The sequence below is a fragment of the Rhagoletis pomonella genome, unplaced genomic scaffold (genome assembly GCF_013731165.1).
Source record: "Rhagoletis pomonella isolate Grant_MI unplaced genomic scaffold, Rhpom_1.0 Rhpom_scaffold_00002, whole genome shotgun sequence".
Taxonomy (NCBI): domain Eukaryota; kingdom Metazoa; phylum Arthropoda; class Insecta; order Diptera; family Tephritidae; genus Rhagoletis; species Rhagoletis pomonella.
Window position 1 is genome coordinate 67,363,002 of NW_023458556.1, and position 17,393 is coordinate 67,380,394.

The window sequence follows — 17,393 nt, forward strand, 5'->3', positions numbered from 1 at the left end:
GATGGATTCTATTGCGCCAATTATGAGTTCTATAAATATAATATATCTAATTATTTAGGTAAGCCTCTTGTCTTATTGAAGGCGCTAAGCATAATTTGGGGTTTCGATGGATTTAAATTTAAGTAGGTAGTACACATATTTGTATGTATTATAAATGTGAACCAAATCGGATCATAAATACGGGGTTTTCAAATATCTCGACTCCTGCGCCACCTATCAGCACAATTTTTTGTGGAGTTATTTTTTTTTATATAAGTAATATACATTCTAAATATAAACCAAATCAAACTATAAATACCGGTGTTACAAGTATCTCGACTCCCGCGCCACCTAGTGGCAAAATTTTTTGTCGAGTTATTCTTTTCATGTAAGTAATAAACATACATTCCAAATGAACGAAATCGGACTATAAATCCCGGTTGTACAAATATCTCGACACCTGCGCCACCTAGCGGATTAATTCGTCTTTTATATTGCATTGTCATGGGGGTTTGAGCTAAGTTTGAAGTTTCAAGTCTCTATCTCTAGCTCATCGGGAAGCTTGTTAAATATGGATTCGATAATTCCAGGACATATACACATACGTATACACAAGTGAAGTTAAATAAAAGTTTGTAGCGGCAAATATTTTTACAATTTTCACGTAGGATATTGATTGTTCGCAATCTGCTTAATAGGCTTTAGAAGCTAAAATATTAACGTTAACGCTAACGTTACGAAATTTCAAAAAAGGAAATCATTACTTTTATACCCGAGCGCACTTGTGCACAAGGGTATTATAACTTTGTTCATATAACGGTTGTTAAAACGATTCGAGATAGATATAGACAAATGTATACATAAATGATCAGAATGAAAAGAGAAATCGATTAAGCGGTGACTGTCTGTCCCATGATAAAAACATAACAAGGTAAAACCATTGAGAGGCAGTCTGACGTTTGCCAACAATATAATTTTAAAATCAAAACTCAAACTCACACACACAATCTCATTTTTAATCTCAAACAACAACAATTGTGAACAATTTAATTTTTTTATTTTCAGTTTTATATGATTTTAAAATGTTGGCAAACGTCAGAAAGAAATCATGGCCGATGAAATGAGAGAATGAATTTACCTTGTAATGTTTTTATCATGGTCTGTCCGTCCGTCTGTGCACGCGATAACTCGGGTAAAAATTGAGATGCTTCATTTTCAGGGAGGACGGATTTTATATTATTAAATGGGCAAAGTCGGACGATAACCACGCCTATCTCCCATAAACGGTAGTTTTCGGAAATACGAAAACTGCAATATTTTAGTAACTAATGACGCGTATTCACTCAAAATTGATATTTACAATCACTTTTAGGGGTAAAACAAGAATAAATGTTATCAATTTTTGGAAAATGGTCGTAGCCATGCCCACTTATGATTACATGTGTATAGCTTGGTAGCCGAGCCATCGATTTCTCCCACACACAGTTGTTGGTCTTAACAAAACATAATAAATGGTTTAAAATTTTTAAAATCGGACAATAACGGACATCCCATATAACGGTAATTTAGAGAAATGCCAAAGCTTCGATAAATCAATAAATACTGAAGCTAATTTATTCAAAATTGATTTTTGCAATAAATCTACCATCTTTACCAAAAACTACGCATATAATACAATTTTGGATAATGGGCGTGACCCCGCCCACACATATATATGTATATGAATCTCGGTAACCGTTCGATCAATTTGTACCAAACTCGGTATGATTATTGTCTCTGCCACATAAAGGCAAAACATTGAAAATTCTTGAAATCTGACTAAAATTGCGCCCACTTTTCTATAACGGTAAATTTCAGAAATGCTTGGAACTTCGATATTTCGAAATTTAAGGACGCTAATTTTTCCCAAAATTAATACTAACAACACCCCTCCGCCCACATATATCTATCTAAGTTTATCTCATTATATCTAACTGAACGTTCTATCAAAGATGTTTGAAATAGACGTAAAACCACCCCTGTTTACCACGTAGCGGCAGTTTTGCGCCGGGTATTTAATGTTCGGTTCCGCCCGAACTTAGACTTTGTTACTTGTTTTACCTCGCTTTTATTTGCTTGGGATGCAACGATTTCCATTCTCCAGTTACGTACCTGATGACAGTTTGGAATTGATTTAAATTTCCATTCTTCAAATAACCTGATGGCAGTACGAGTGGAAATTATGGAATGCGAGTATTTAGTTTTCAAACTATAATTTTTTTTTGTTTTTTTTTTTGAGAATACAACGGGCACGTGTACTTAACCTCAATTGTAGTTGATTGAGTTTGTCGTCATCAATATACTATACATACCTATGCATTCATAAAATTCTATGTTTTTACTTTTTGCGAAATTACTGAATTGCTCAAAAATATAGCTAGATGTTTGTGCTGTATAATAGATAGATGTTTGAAATAATAGAAACATTGGTTTCGATTTTCTTGTGTGTTTATTTAAAACCTATACTATACTATACTTAAGAAGTAATAAATATATCGAAGAGCTAAAAATATTGCAAGTCTTAACAACGCGTTGATGGCACTAATGCCAGGCGATCATCGACTTTGTTTTATCTTGTTGCTTACATATGTACATGCGTAGCCGGAGAAAATTCGATTTAGCCGGCAGTCGATTTGTTAGCCGTTTTGCAAAAAAAGTTAGCCGCTTTTTGCCGATTTCGCTATTTGCCGTATTTTATTAATATATAAATATATGTACATATAAGTTTCCGTTTTTACAAATTTGGCGACCTAAAATCTATCAGAAACTGCTAGCCTTATCTCGGAGTAAATTTTTATGTCGGACTGTGTTAAGTATATAAAATTTAAAAAATTTTCTCTAATCCGAAAAGTCTTAAAAATACTGGACCGATTTCAATGATTTTTATTTTATGTGAATATACAGTGACCCAAATATGAACTGGGACGCGACATTTCAGCTTATTATTTTTTATGAAAGTATAGCTCATTACTTACAAACACCATTTAAATCCAAATTTCATATTTTATGCAAAAATTAAGAAAATTATGCATTTTTAATTTAAATGTTTAGTATAGTAAAGTGCAAATTTAAGGTAGCTGGCCCTTACCGTTCATTATTGAAAATTTTTTGTGGACGGTGTTCCACATATAAAAAAAATTTTGGAACATAAATAATTTATATGCAAAAACAAAATCGTAACACCATCATACAAAAATTACAAAAATCAACGGCAAGTCTTAGCTGCTTAAAATTTTCACCATATTTTAATAAATTTTAATGGACTACAAAACTGCATACATACCATTTTGTAAATATGCTGATTAAAAAGTTAAAAGTTGGTGAAATTTTTTTTGGTGAAATTTTTTGAAATTGATATTTATATGGTGTTTGTCAGTGTGGGATTTCGCCCATAATTTGGGATTTTCCCACCATAAAAGGGCGCGTGGGATTTTGTGTCTCATTATGGGATATTTAGCTAAATACAATTTTATGGTTCTATTGTTTTTTTTTTTTTTATTTGCTATTAAATCTAACGCGGCGGGTGGGACATTTAAACTTGTTTTTCCTCAAACTTTGACTAATTTTTTTTTAACCCTTAATTCAGCATTTCAAACTGTTAACATCTGAATTCAAATATCAATTTAACACGAAACTAATAAAGAAGAAAACTTAGTTATATGATTTACACAGAAAATTTTCATTTTCTCCAAGAGTGACGGCTGAGACAACGACGACACCCACCTCTCTGAGTGGATGGATTCGTTTCCCATTTTAGACAAACTTTATATCAAAATATTTCTTGCATAGCGGCTTTCTCGAATGTAGTCATTACACTAAATTTGTTGGGGCTATAAAACTGCATACCCAAAAATGTTTTAAAGATTTACACCCAAACTCATAAAAAATAAAGAACATTTTAACTGCTTTATAAATCGAAAATTTGTATGAAAATGTCACTCTGTAAAGCTCTTTAAACCTATTTTATTTTTTATAAATAAGGCCATTAGATTAGATTAGTTTTCTTAAATTTTGTATAAAGTGTGAATCTGTGATATGATTTCGGTTAAACCTCGGACGGTATTTTTATAGAAAAATTCCAAAAAAAAAATTATCTCGGTAAACCTTATTAATATTAAAAAAAAAGTCAACACGTGATCATTGTTTGAGTCACTGTATTTACTTTTTATATATATTGTTCTTAAAAACTTTTAATATTTAATATTCATAAATGGGGAATTCGAATTTTAAAATGGGATAAACAGGGCGTTTTTCAAAGGATAATGCGATTTTCGTACCTTTGGAGTTGGCAATACTGGTGTTTGTTGAGTAATCAGCTATATTTTTGAAAAAAAATAATAAACATTAAATAAGTTAAATAAAAATAGCCAACACTTGCTAAAATCTCGCGTCCCATTTTATATTTGGGTCACTGTGTTTTTTTCCAAAGAAAGGTGTATCGGGGTCTTTATACAATTTTTGTTATGAATGAGAATAAAAGAGCACGAATATCGATGTGAAGTAAAACTCTATGGGAAGACAATTCCTGTGAATAATTATATCATAGCAACATACCGTATTGTTGCTTATTATTGCTCTGAGATGGTGAGAGTGGGAGTGGGACATTAAAAACAGGATTCTTGAATATATAGAAATCAAAATATAATTCTACTAATTGAATTGTTAAAAACTTAAAAAGCGACCGGCTTGTTCGATATAAATTAATGGCGTTTTCTTTTTTCGAAATAGATAATGTTAGCCTGTTTTCTTCAGCCCTTTCACAGCTTCAGGTGTTAATTTCTCAAAATTTATACTAATATAGATTTTTTTACGAAAAGTAACCTAGTGCAAATGTTGCAATGTAAGGCAAAATTGTTTAATAAAAAAGAAAACGCCATAAGTTTGTAATTGATCTCTTTTTTTATATTTAAGTAATACAAACATGACTTCTGATGTACGCATTACGACAGTTTCTTTCGTTAAACAAAAATAATTTGTAATGAATTTACCAGTCTCTGTTTTTGTGATTTATTTAACGAGTGGTGTCAAGCTTTGCTACGTATAACCGTTATTAACTAAAAAAATTTATGATTTTGCTAGTCTTTCTACTTGCGACTTCTTTAAATAAAACATGTGAATTTTAGTTTAAACATTTTAGCCGCTTTTTTTGCCAATATAGCCGGTCGGCCCAAAAACTTCTGGCAACACTGGTGCCAATTGACAAATGATAAATTTAGAGGAGTGGTAACATGCAATTCACTTATAAAATAGAGCAAAAAGTATATAAAATTAAACAGAACTTTTGATATTAGGTCAGGCGGTTAGGAAAATATGCCGGCACCTATTAAACTATACCTAAGCATTTATTAAATACCCAGTGGGAATTAGAAACAGGCAATAATGCCTTAACAGCAACTTACTCTTCAACCGGCAGTTCTTACCACTTCCCTGTCGAATTTTCCTTTCTTCAGCAATGCATGACCGCCTTATGGAGGTAGAAATTTAGAATGTACTCGTACACTTGGTACCAGATATATGTATGTACTAGGGATGTCAATCCCGAATAAGTCCCGAATATCCCGGGATTAGTCGATTTAAATCCCGGGATTGCTGGAAACAATTTTTTTGTTAGCCAATTAAATTTGTATCACAAATATCTCCTCTCAATGGCAAAACAAGAATTTTTTGCAACCCTTAATGCTATAATTTCTTTAAGATCGCATTGCCATCAAAAGAAGGAATAATTTTGCTTCGCTCAAAATGGAATAGGTGATGCACTTATATATTTATTTTTTACTTAAATGTGTTAACTTTTTTATTTTTATTTAAATATACTGATAATATCTTAAATTGATCTCAAACAGTGATTTAAAAAATTTTATATAGTTACATAGGCAGTTACTGCTGTACCAAATACAGTCACTTACAAAAATATTTTGCATCGATTTTTTTTTTGCAATATTCAAAATATTTTTCATGGTATTTTTTTGTTAATTAAAAAAAATATATAGCTCGTTTTACAACAAAAATCATGTAAATCAAAATTTCACACTTTAGAGAAAGTTGGTTTAAGTTCACCAAATTATCATAAAAATATCAAACTTTTTAATCATAATTTAAAAAGAAAGTTCTATTATGCAGTTTTATCGCCCATTAAATTTAATACAATTAAGTGCAATTTTAAAGTTGCTAAAAACTCCCTTGATTTTTGAATTTTTTTTACTGACGATGTTGGGCATTTTCTTCCTTATAACGAATTTTTTTGTGGCAAAAAAAATATATAAAATGTCAACGGGATGGTTTAGCAACTTCAAAATTGCACATACGTATATATTTTTTTAAATTAACAAAAAAAAAATACCATGAAAAATATTCTGAATATTGCAAAAAAATCTATGCAAAATATTTCTCGGAGTGACCGTATATGCATTTGTACTTGTAGTACAAAAACTATGTTATAAATTAATGAGGATATGTAAATACATACATATATGTTTGTCAAGTTTTATGTTTGTTTTTTGTTGATTGAAAATACTGATTTATCGCCTTAATAAATATGTAAATGAGTTACAATAAATTGTACTTTTTTTTGTTATATCAATCTGATTTAAAATACTATAATAGGATGATCACAGATGTGTTGCACTTTTACCTGAATTTCGGGACAATCCCGGGCTCCCGGGATTGTATTTTCAGATCCCGAAAATCCCGGGATCGACAAAACCCCGAAAATTGACATCCCTAGTATGTACTTCCAAGCCGCTTTACCAAATGAAGTACCAACGATCTAAAAAATGTTGGTTTAAATTTACGCATACTAATTAGCCGGTTTCGCCAGCATTTTAAATGGGAAATGATTTTTTATTTTCTGTCAATTTCCATACAAAATTCAAAAAATTAAAATCATTTTTCACTTAAATTGCTTTCGTGAAATTGGCTGTAACAGAGGTAACCAGTTTCCTCTCCTAATGTGTGCAAATTTACACATCGCTTTCATAAAATTAAACACTGCCCCTTTACTTTTACATACCAAATTTGTCGAATAGAGCAAAACTACACATACAATGTTTGAAATTGATTAAATACACTGTAAAAAAATTTCCAGTTTTGAAATAACACAAAAAACGCCGAAAAACGTTCTCAACTTAATTTTGGGTCATCGATTACGGCGCTGTTCCTATAACGTTTTTCTAGATCAGGTAATTTTCTCAAAATATTTTCATTTTAAGTGTGCATTGTGAATGACAAAATGCACATTTTAACAGGGAAAATATTTAAAAATAAACCATTTTTTGTAAATTCTTTTGTTTTAAAAACTATTCTTTTATTACGCATTTTCATTTGACCATTTACAACTTTATTTATCAATAAGTTTTCTTCGTGGATAACTTGAGGTTTTTGTAAAACAACAGGCTTTAACACAAATCAAAAGAATTTACAAAAAATCGTTTATTTTAAATATTTTCCCCTGTTAAAGTTTGATTTTTTTTTCATTCACTATGCAAACTTAAAATTAAGATATCTTACGAAAAGAACCTGATCTAGAAAAACGGCATACAAGGCCGTTTTTGTGCCATTTTAGCGCCTCTGCAGTGTATGAGAACTTAATATTTATTATTAAATAGAAGGAAATGTTTTTTGCGTTTAAAAAGATTGCAATTTGAAACACTTCATGTGTTTATTTATGTGTATATTTTAAACATCTCATGACCAAAAATCATATCTTGAATACCTTATGCGTATACATAAATATTTACACAGAGTCTGGTTGAAAAATAAACACTTTTTAGGGTGTAGAATGTTCGGCGTTCTGTAATATCTTCGGCGGCACGTTATTTCAAAACTTCTTTTAGTAAGGCCTAGTAGGAGGAGTTCATTTTGTGCTTTACCAATAAAAGCTGAAAGAAAACATGAATTACCTAGCAAGGTGCTCATCTGTTTTCCAACTGGGTAGCAGCGCACGCATTAAGAGGAATTTTTCCAACTAAAATAGCAAATATGTTCAATACAATGTTCCTTAAAGTATTAGTATGTATGTATGTGAGTACATGCAGACTGTCAATATCTGCATCATCGGCAATCAATCACAGAACACTGCAATCAAGACAAGTGACATACGTATGTAAGTATGTATGTATGTATGTATGTATGTATGTATGTATGTATGTAGCTGACATCTGTAAGGCAATAAAATAGAGACAACAGTTAGAACTATCATCAGTCTTCTGCGGGTGGTGGGGTGTGGACGAAGATAAAGTGGCACATGCACCAACGTCGTGCAAAATAACCAGCAGCAACTGCAAATTGCAACAAATTCGATGCCGTTTGTTGATAGTCGATGCATTGGCATAAAAGGAAACAAAAAATTTATAATAATAATAATAATAACTAGTAGACACATGCCGAGTTAAATGGTTTCAATGCAAAAAATAAAACAACAACAACAGCTCACGACACCACAATACTGAAAGGTGCGAGCACACCTTCACCTTCCAGCTGCTCCCATGGCTGTCACATTGTCGTAAATAAGCAATAGATATGCTACGTTACGCATGCGCAACAACTATTGCCTATATGAGGCATTTTAATGCAAGTAGCATAAGACATGCGCTAAGGCGAATATATTAATTTTAATTTAGCTGCGCTCTCTACCACGTACACGCTTTGCTGTGTGGCTATATGCATATAAATATGTATGTAACCAAATTTCTTGGGCTCTATATATGTTTGTATGCAGTATGTATGTAATTATGTTGCGTTCTTACCTACAATCTACGCGTGCGCCCATAAAGACCCTTTACAGGCACGTCAAGTCTTGATTTCAAGTCTGCTAGTTCGTTGAGGAAGGAGGTGAGAGGAATGTACTCTTCCCTTCTCTTCTTACCTCCTTCGCCTACGAACCGAGCAGACTTGAAAGTAAGACTTGACGTGTCTGAAAGAGGTCGAACAGTGGAAATCAAAACGAAAAGACGTAAGTGGATCTGTACTGTAAATCAATTATACTACTGATCAGAGAAATTGTAAATCTAATCTATCGAAAGTGATTTTAGCTTATTGTAAAGAAGGCAGAATTAAAGCAAATTACTAATTTTTCTTTTGGAAGTGTTCGTTGCTTTTCCGACAGGATGAAATTACTAATTTTTAATTGTGTTTTACTAGCAGACCCGGCGAACTTCGTCCGCCCAAAATTAATTTTTTTCATTGAAACATTTGGTCCGACGTTTTCGCTAACAATTCGTCGTGGTCGTCAGAAGGCATATACTCCATTGCCGTCTTAAGTACCCTAATGAAAACGTTATGTTCCTAAAGAAGTTCTTGCGGCAGCAATGATCCGGTTCGATCGCGAATCGTCCTTAAATCTATAAAGTACAGTTGGTGGCAATTTAAAAATTGGAGAGTATCATTGGTCCACAGAAATCCAATATACATAGACTTATTTCAGGCAAAATATCTGAAATACCCTACATTTGTATTTGTAGGCATTTATAAAGAATTTTGTTAATTATGTTTAGTCGCCGTAAAGCAAGGACCGCAATGGTTTTGGTGGTTGGTTTAACGGTGGTAATTTGACTTTGATCCATGGTGTTTCCGAATGACTCCACTTGACGATTTTTACCAATAACTCGACTCCAGCGCCACCTTGTGGCTCTTTTTTTGCAATAGTATTGCAGCCGCTATGGTGTAGTGGATAGCAGTGCGCGCTACCACTCCACAGAGCCTGGGTTCAAGCCCTGGTCAAAGAAACATCGCAAAACAATATAGAAAAAAGGTTTTTCCTTAACGGAGGTCGCCCCTCGTCAGGCAAAGGAAAACCTCCGAGTATATTTCTGCGGCGTTAAACTGCAGGTCCCTCCCCTTTTTAAGTCTGCGGTAGGGACAATTAGTAGAGATAATAAGTATAAATTAATAGCCAAAAACTGTAAGACAAACGTTCAATTCTATAATATATGTATAATACGTGTACCGAATTTCAAGCAAATCGGACCATAAATATGATTGTTTCCAATGCATATATCGGTCCCGGAAAAAAGGATCCTATCTGGTACCTGTGAGCCAAATTTCAAGAAAATCGGACCATAAATAAGATTTCGAACAGATTTTGGTAGGATGTATTAAAATACATATTCAATAAAAACTTGAAAGTGTTAGTACCAAAAACAACATAGTTACAAAGCCCAACCTGTTTTTAAAACTCTTTTTATAATGTTTTTTGCTTCTCCTGTTAAATAAAAAAATTGTTTGTTAGACCCTTTGTATGTAAATTAAGGTAACGATATATACTTAAAGTGAAAATAACCTAGTGAAATTAATTTTTTTGTTTATAAAAAGTTACATTTTTACACTTTTACAAATATTTTATTACTAAATTGCCTTTTTTGTTTATGAAGTGGACAAGTCTTTACTGTTATGACAAACAACTTTTGTATGTAAAATGTATCTGGCGTACTCTACACGTTACTGATGATTTTGTACCTGGCGAATTTTGTTACCAAAAACTCCGATCACTTCTGGCAACCGCAATTCCAGGTGCCTTGGTAACGTTTTAATTTATTCAAAAATTCAGCAATTTAGCTATGAAATTTGTAGAAATTCTTGCGTTGCACATTTCACTGGGCAATATTTTGTTACCTGCTTATAATATGTGCGCATAATGCGAAAGCGGTTTATAAATTTCAAGTACTTTATTTACCGTTAAAAATGCTTCTTGCCGACCAAGGCGAATTCATATAAGGTGGTGGCGGTAGTACAAAAACAAAAAACTACATTTGTGTTTTGTTTTCGCTTTCGGTACACAAATGTGAAATTTCAGCTATTCTTCGCTCAAGGAGAAAGAGGGAAAGAAAGTTCCAACACTCTTACTCTCGCACTCACTCATAAGGAGTTTTGACATACATATGTGTACCGAGTCGAATTAAAGCAGCTGTTACAGCAACACCAGCTTATATGAATTCGCCTTGTTACCGACGCAGAGTCGGCTGTAAGTGATTGCTTTTTCCCATTTTCCCACTGTGCGTCACACTTTATCTACAACATCAATTGCACGCGCGTGCTTCTAGTCATCCGGGTTGATTGCATCGCTCGCCTTGCTTCGATCGCAACGCTTAAAGCTTGGCGATGCTAATTGCCACAACGAAAAGTGTTAATGCTTATTGCAAATACTGTTCATTATAAACATTCATACAAATATCTTTTATTGCACAATTTAGTATTCTTTAAACTTCTTGAAATTTTATTTGTTTGTATTATAATTTATTTATTGCCATTAATTTTAAACTGATAAATTGTGCGCGATTTCGAATCAATCCAACGTAAATAACTCACATTTGTTGGGATAACTAATGGACATTAAATGCGCTGTAAACAGCTTCATAAAACTGGCCGATCGTGATGTGCATGATTTGATGCTTGCGTCAGGTTGTTATTATTACAGCGGTCGAAAAAATTTGTAGTTTAAATTTTAAAGTCTAATCACAGGTGTCAGACATAAAAAAATTTAAATAGATAGATATGTAATAAAATACATACACACATAACAAATTAAATGTTGAAACTCTTATAAGTATTTAATTAAATTGCATTTTTGTTAGAGTATGTGCGTGCGAGCACGCTAGTCTCGAAACACAAATTGTCAAGCTTAATCGGTAGCTGTGATGTAATTTGTAGTTGACATTTCGTACGGAATTTTACGATATGAGAAAATTCTCTTGGGAGTATACATTTGTACATACATATGTGAATGCATATGTATGTATGAATGTGCTTAATTGAAAATACATAATTACATACATAGTACACGCATATCTAATTGAACTAATCTTTGAAAAAATAAAAGTTGAAATTAAATTATGCAAATATGTGCCCGTCAAGTTTATAAATATTAACATACTTATTGAATTGTCGATAAGCATTTGCCTATAAGCATTTACGAATTTAAGTGGGTTATACGAACCAGCAGATTCAGACTGAATAAACATTAAATTAAATATTTGGAAGAGACTCAAAAGCGACCAGAATGACCATTCCCAAACCCAAATCCTCAGCATAAAAAATTTCCCGAAATTAAAAGCCTCTAATTTAAGTACCCAAGGTTTATGTATATAAACAGGGAACGGATCTTTAGGACCTAAAGACCTACAGATAAGAAAGGCAAAATAAAATAACGAAATAAGCTAGAAAATGCAAAATAAACTTGCAAAATAGGCAGGAAAAGGCACTAGAAAACGCAGAAAAGGCAAAAGAAGGCACTAAAAAAGACAAAAACCTAAAAATAATCAAAAAATACAGCTATTTTAGAAATGTTTATATTATGAGTAAAAACAGAAAAACTTATACCATGTTCTGACCGACATCGAAAACGTGTTTTCGCTGCTAAAACTGGTTTTCGACCTAAAACTTGTATTTTTTTTCCATGTAAAATCTGTCAAACGAAACAAGTTTTCGCGGAAAACCACTTGAAAACTCACGTTCCGCTCATTCCAATCGGTGTCTGCACTAGTTTTTTTCGACTATTTATCGAAGTGGAGGTCATATTTTATCATCTTTAATACGCCATTTGGAATTTATTATTAATTGGCTGATCAAAATAAAATAAGCATGGAATTAAAAGGTTGTTAATGAAAAGAAATTAAAGGAAAAGTATTTTGGTTTTGTATTTGTGAAGCAAAATTGTAAGCAAAGGGCGTAAGAAATGTCAACGAAAACACCAACTGTCGGTGTAAACAGCCTTCAGCCCACAATCCCAAAACTCGTTTTCAAGGTGTTTTCGTTGTCGGTCAGAACATGGTATAAACAGCTTCATTATATGAAAAATTTTTACTTTGAATCTTTGACTATTTTCTCCTTTCGAGTTTTTAACTCACAAAACTTTAATCTCTATAGTTGTAGTAACATTGAACCATAAAATGCATTTTGAAGTTTTCTGGCAGCATTTTCAAACGATTCTCGCGAAGAAAGGCCTTGAATGTATTAAACGTTCGCTCGACGCGAGTTGATACAAGTTGCGCCCAATTTAAATAAAAAACGTTTGAAACTTTCATATTATCAGGAATAAGGGCTTTTTCCTCGATATAATCTCTTTTTTAAAGGTACAGTAGGCAAAAAAGGCAAATATCTTAAAAAAGGTAACACCATATGTGTATACTTAGATGGAATCAGGGAAAGCGAACTCGTGGACGTTCTTAATCGAATATACCCTATCTCTTTAGCAGAATAAAGGCAATTTCCATAAAATCCGTTCCCTGTTCATAAGTACGTGAAAAAGCTAAGATAAATTTTGTTGTTGCATTTTGTTTTACTATACTTCGTATTGAAATTAAAATTAATATTTATTGATTTACTAAAATTCGTCTATATATCGGATCGGAGTTTTTGGAATTTTTTAAATATATCGGGTTATCGAAATTTCAAATGTATATAAGTTTATCGAGTTATCACTGCTTATCGAATTTTATCGTTTTACCAGAGTGAAATGAGTTATCGAAATTTCTTGATAGATTTCGATGATGATATCAAAATTAACCGAGTTATTTAAATTTATAGACATATCCAAAGTTTATCGAGTTATCGTATATCAAGACATATATATATTTTTGAGTTATCAAAACTTATAGAGCCCTTGTTGTTAAGTTATCAGACTTTAGTGCTTTTGCAATTCATTGAATTATCGATATGTATAAATGTTTGAAATTTATCGACAAACTGGAATGTATCGGGTCAATTCCCAGTCCTGCCAAAGCCTCCGAAGACCTTCAAAGAAAATTTATAAAACCTCTCCAAGGGTCTTAAAAAACTAGGAAAACGGTCGAGTTTCGACAATAACTGGCTCTCATAGTTATCAATTAATTGGAATGCATTTTCAGTGACGATAAAAATACAATATGGGGTACATTAAATTCCTTAAAAGCTTAAGGGAATTCGCAGTGCTGGGTTTTGGATGAAATGTTTTATGTTGTTTCAACGATTTTCTACCAGCCAGATTTGCAATACAAGACTTAATCGGTGGTTAGTTTGTGCTGTTTTTTCTCCATCTCAGAAATACACTCGGAGGTCTAACGAGGGGCGGCTGCTGTAAAGAAAAAACCTTTTTTCTATTTTTTTTGCGATGTTGCTTTAACAAGGGCGCAGAACCCAGGCCCTGCGGAGTGGTAGCACGCACTGCTAACTACTAAACCACAGCGTCCGCAAGTATAACGAAGTTATCGCTGGAAAATATGGGAATGACGCTATTTTTAGTATGGAGATTCCCATGTTGAAAAGCTTGTCTTCCTCCTAAAGTTGTTTCGCTCTACTACAAATAATTAATTGACAGCACTCAATGCAAAGATTTTAAGCAGATAAAGAATGTACACGAAAAAAACTGGTCACAGTTAAAACGTTCTAAAACATAAATATATCAATGGAATTCAACGATATTTACATATATTTACATCTAAACTTAGTTTTATTGAAATTCGTTAAAAAAGAGTTAATTCTCTTTGTAATAAGCAAACGATCGCAATTTTGACTTTATGTCCTTCATTAGCCCTTGCACAGAAGTTTCAGTGATTTCCTTGGAAACCAGCTGCCATTTATTTTTGAATTGTTGTGCGTTTTTTACAGTTTTGTGGGTCTTAAGAAGTTTGGATTTCATAACGGCCCAGTAGGTTTCGATCGGCCGATGCTCTGGACAATTAGGTGGATTCACCTCTTTTGCTACAAAATACACTTTGTTTCTATGTTACCATCCTAAAGCCATTTTTCCGTAATGACATATCGCGAGATCAGGTCAAAAAAGCACTGGATCTTTATGAAGCCGTATAAGAGGTAAAAGTCGCTTTTGCAGACACTCCTTAACATAAATTTCTTGGTTAAATGTACCAGTGCTTACAAAAGGATCACTTTTGAAGCCGCATTGGCAAATTGCCTGCCAAATGAGAAACTTTTTGGGAAATTTGTCAAACTTTTTGTTTTTATATTTATCTGCAACATTGCCTCTTTTATTTGCAGTGTGAAATTCGCGGCCCCGGATTTGTTTAAAATCGGCTTTTACGTACGATTCGTCATCCATAACAATACAGCCAAATTTTTGTATGAAACTGTCGTACAATTTCCGAGCACGTTGTTTCGCCAACAAATTTTGCTTACCGTTGCGATTAGGTGCTGCATTCACTTTGTAAGAACGTAGTCCTGCTGTTTTGCATACTTTTTGTATATACGAAGACGACATGTTTAATTTTTTGCCGACATCTCTTACCGAAAGTCCAGGATTTTTCTTAAAAGCAGATAACACTTCCTTTGCCTTAATTTCGCAAGCAAATCCTTTTTTTCTGCCACTACCAGGGATCCTTTTTAAAGATAAACATTCATTGTATTTTTTAAGCACATAAGTAACGGTAGACTTTGGAAATTTTAGCTTTTTTGCGATGTCGTTATGGAACATGCTGGGATTTTCCAGCTTTTTGCGCAATATTAACTCACGATCGATTTCTTTCTTGGTCCTCGTTTCTACACTGATTTTTGTTACTAAAAAGAAATGATGCAGTAAGGTGGAAAATGCTTCCAGCTTTTTAAGTGTCTACTGATTTTTATTTTAATGTTATGATTAACCGAGCTATGCTTGGTTATGTACGACCAGTTTTTTTCGTGTACATTCTTTAAGTAAGTGTTTAGTTTAAAGAAAACTACTGAACTGGGACAGCCGGATCGAACAATTTTAAAAATCATCATAACTTTTGAAGGGTGGCAAACTCCTTTAAAGAATACCTTTCCGCGCACTCAAAACTCCATCGAGTCCTGGCGTCGAAGACTTAATGAAGTTATTGTTGGTCTTTATCGAGTCGTCAAAGAACTTGGAAAGGAAATGATTTTCATAAAAACCAACTTGCAAAAGTTACAGTCGAGAAGAGCCATACCTACGGAGAAAGTAAATTTTAAACGTCGAGATCCGTATAAGAAAACTTGTTGAAAATCTTAGTGGACTAAATTGTCTTGACTATTTACGATCCATTCTCTATAATATTTCACTTGCGTTTTATAAAATTATGTACATATCAATACCTAAGTGGAAGATCGACCTATTTCGGTAGCCAGTTAAAAAGCGTCCTATCTCAGAAAACTTTTCAAAACCGCCCTATTTCAGAATTTGGTTGAAGAACGCCCTATATACTAATATACATCCATTAGTAAACCAATAGTTAAAGTTAAGTTGGGCGACTGGGTCAACTTGTCAAATAAGGTTAATTAACTACACAAAGAAAAAGGTAAAGGAAAAAGGTAAGGTTGTGAAAACCCAAAAAAGATATTATCGAGCCCTAACCGCCAAATTAACGTAAGCGACATTTTTCTCAAAATTTTCTTTATGATGTATAAATGTATCTAGACGCTCTAGGAATATTTCTGCATCAAAAATAAAGTTAAAAAAATCTAAAAATGTCGCTTACGTTATTTTGGCGGTTAGGGCTTGTTATGATTGAAGGTTAAAATGAACAAAAAAACTTTTAAATTGTTTTCAAATTTCTGCTTAAAGGCAATTTATTTAACCTAAATTTTACTTCTCGTAGCCCGTGGGGAGGGGGAGAGAGTTGCGATCGCTCCCATCGCCCCCCTGATCTATCACTTCTCTGCTGGTTGTTTTCTAACCAAGTGGAATATCCATTTTATGGCACCAAAAAAACTATGCCACTATCGTGGTATTCAAAGTTCCGAATTTTTTTTCCACCTAATCAAGTTGTTTATAGTGCCTGAATGCTTCTACTTTTTGGTGAAATATTCATTTATATTCCATGTAATTTTTTACATAATTCTACTCCAACATATGTATGTATGTATGTATATTCTTTATTTTCAATTTATTCATACGTTTGTATGTAGGTTTCGCCTACGTGTGTATTGCCGATCATGTCTATCATGTACATATGCACATATTTGGTTACTAAAATTTTCGAATAAAAAGCTATATTTTTGTTATTTTGTCTTTTCTTTCTAGGTATGTACTTTGGATCCGCGGCTATAAACTTCTGATATAAAACTCTCAGCCTATATCCTATCGTCTTTCAATATTTGAAGACGTAATTGAGGATTCTTAAAGAGGAATTTCAAGCAGAAATAAGCAACGTGTAGTTATAATTATGCTGAAGTAATTCCGAAAGTTGTAAGTCTGACCTTTAATTTGGTAAAAAATACCAAATCTTGTAATATCATTTGTCTATTAATAACACGATGCTACAAAAAATGTCATGAAATACACCCGAACAAAACCTAGTGTAGGTTGTAGGTGCGGTCGAGTACAACATGAAAATAGATCCCGTATAGTTCCTGAACCCTCAATTTTTTTGTACCAAAACACCGTTATTTTCATACTTGATGAACTTATCTATTAATAGCTTGACTATTTTCCATGCGACCGCCCACTTACATAT

General features: G+C 33.0%; 1 protein-coding gene across 9 annotated transcripts in view; it reads left to right on the plus strand.

Moving 5' to 3' along the window:
- The window catches only part of LOC118734012 (Ca(2+)/calmodulin-responsive adenylate cyclase), a 325,153-nt gene that overhangs the window by 53,438 nt on the left and 254,322 nt on the right, over positions 1–17,393 (plus strand). The window lies entirely within an intron of this gene.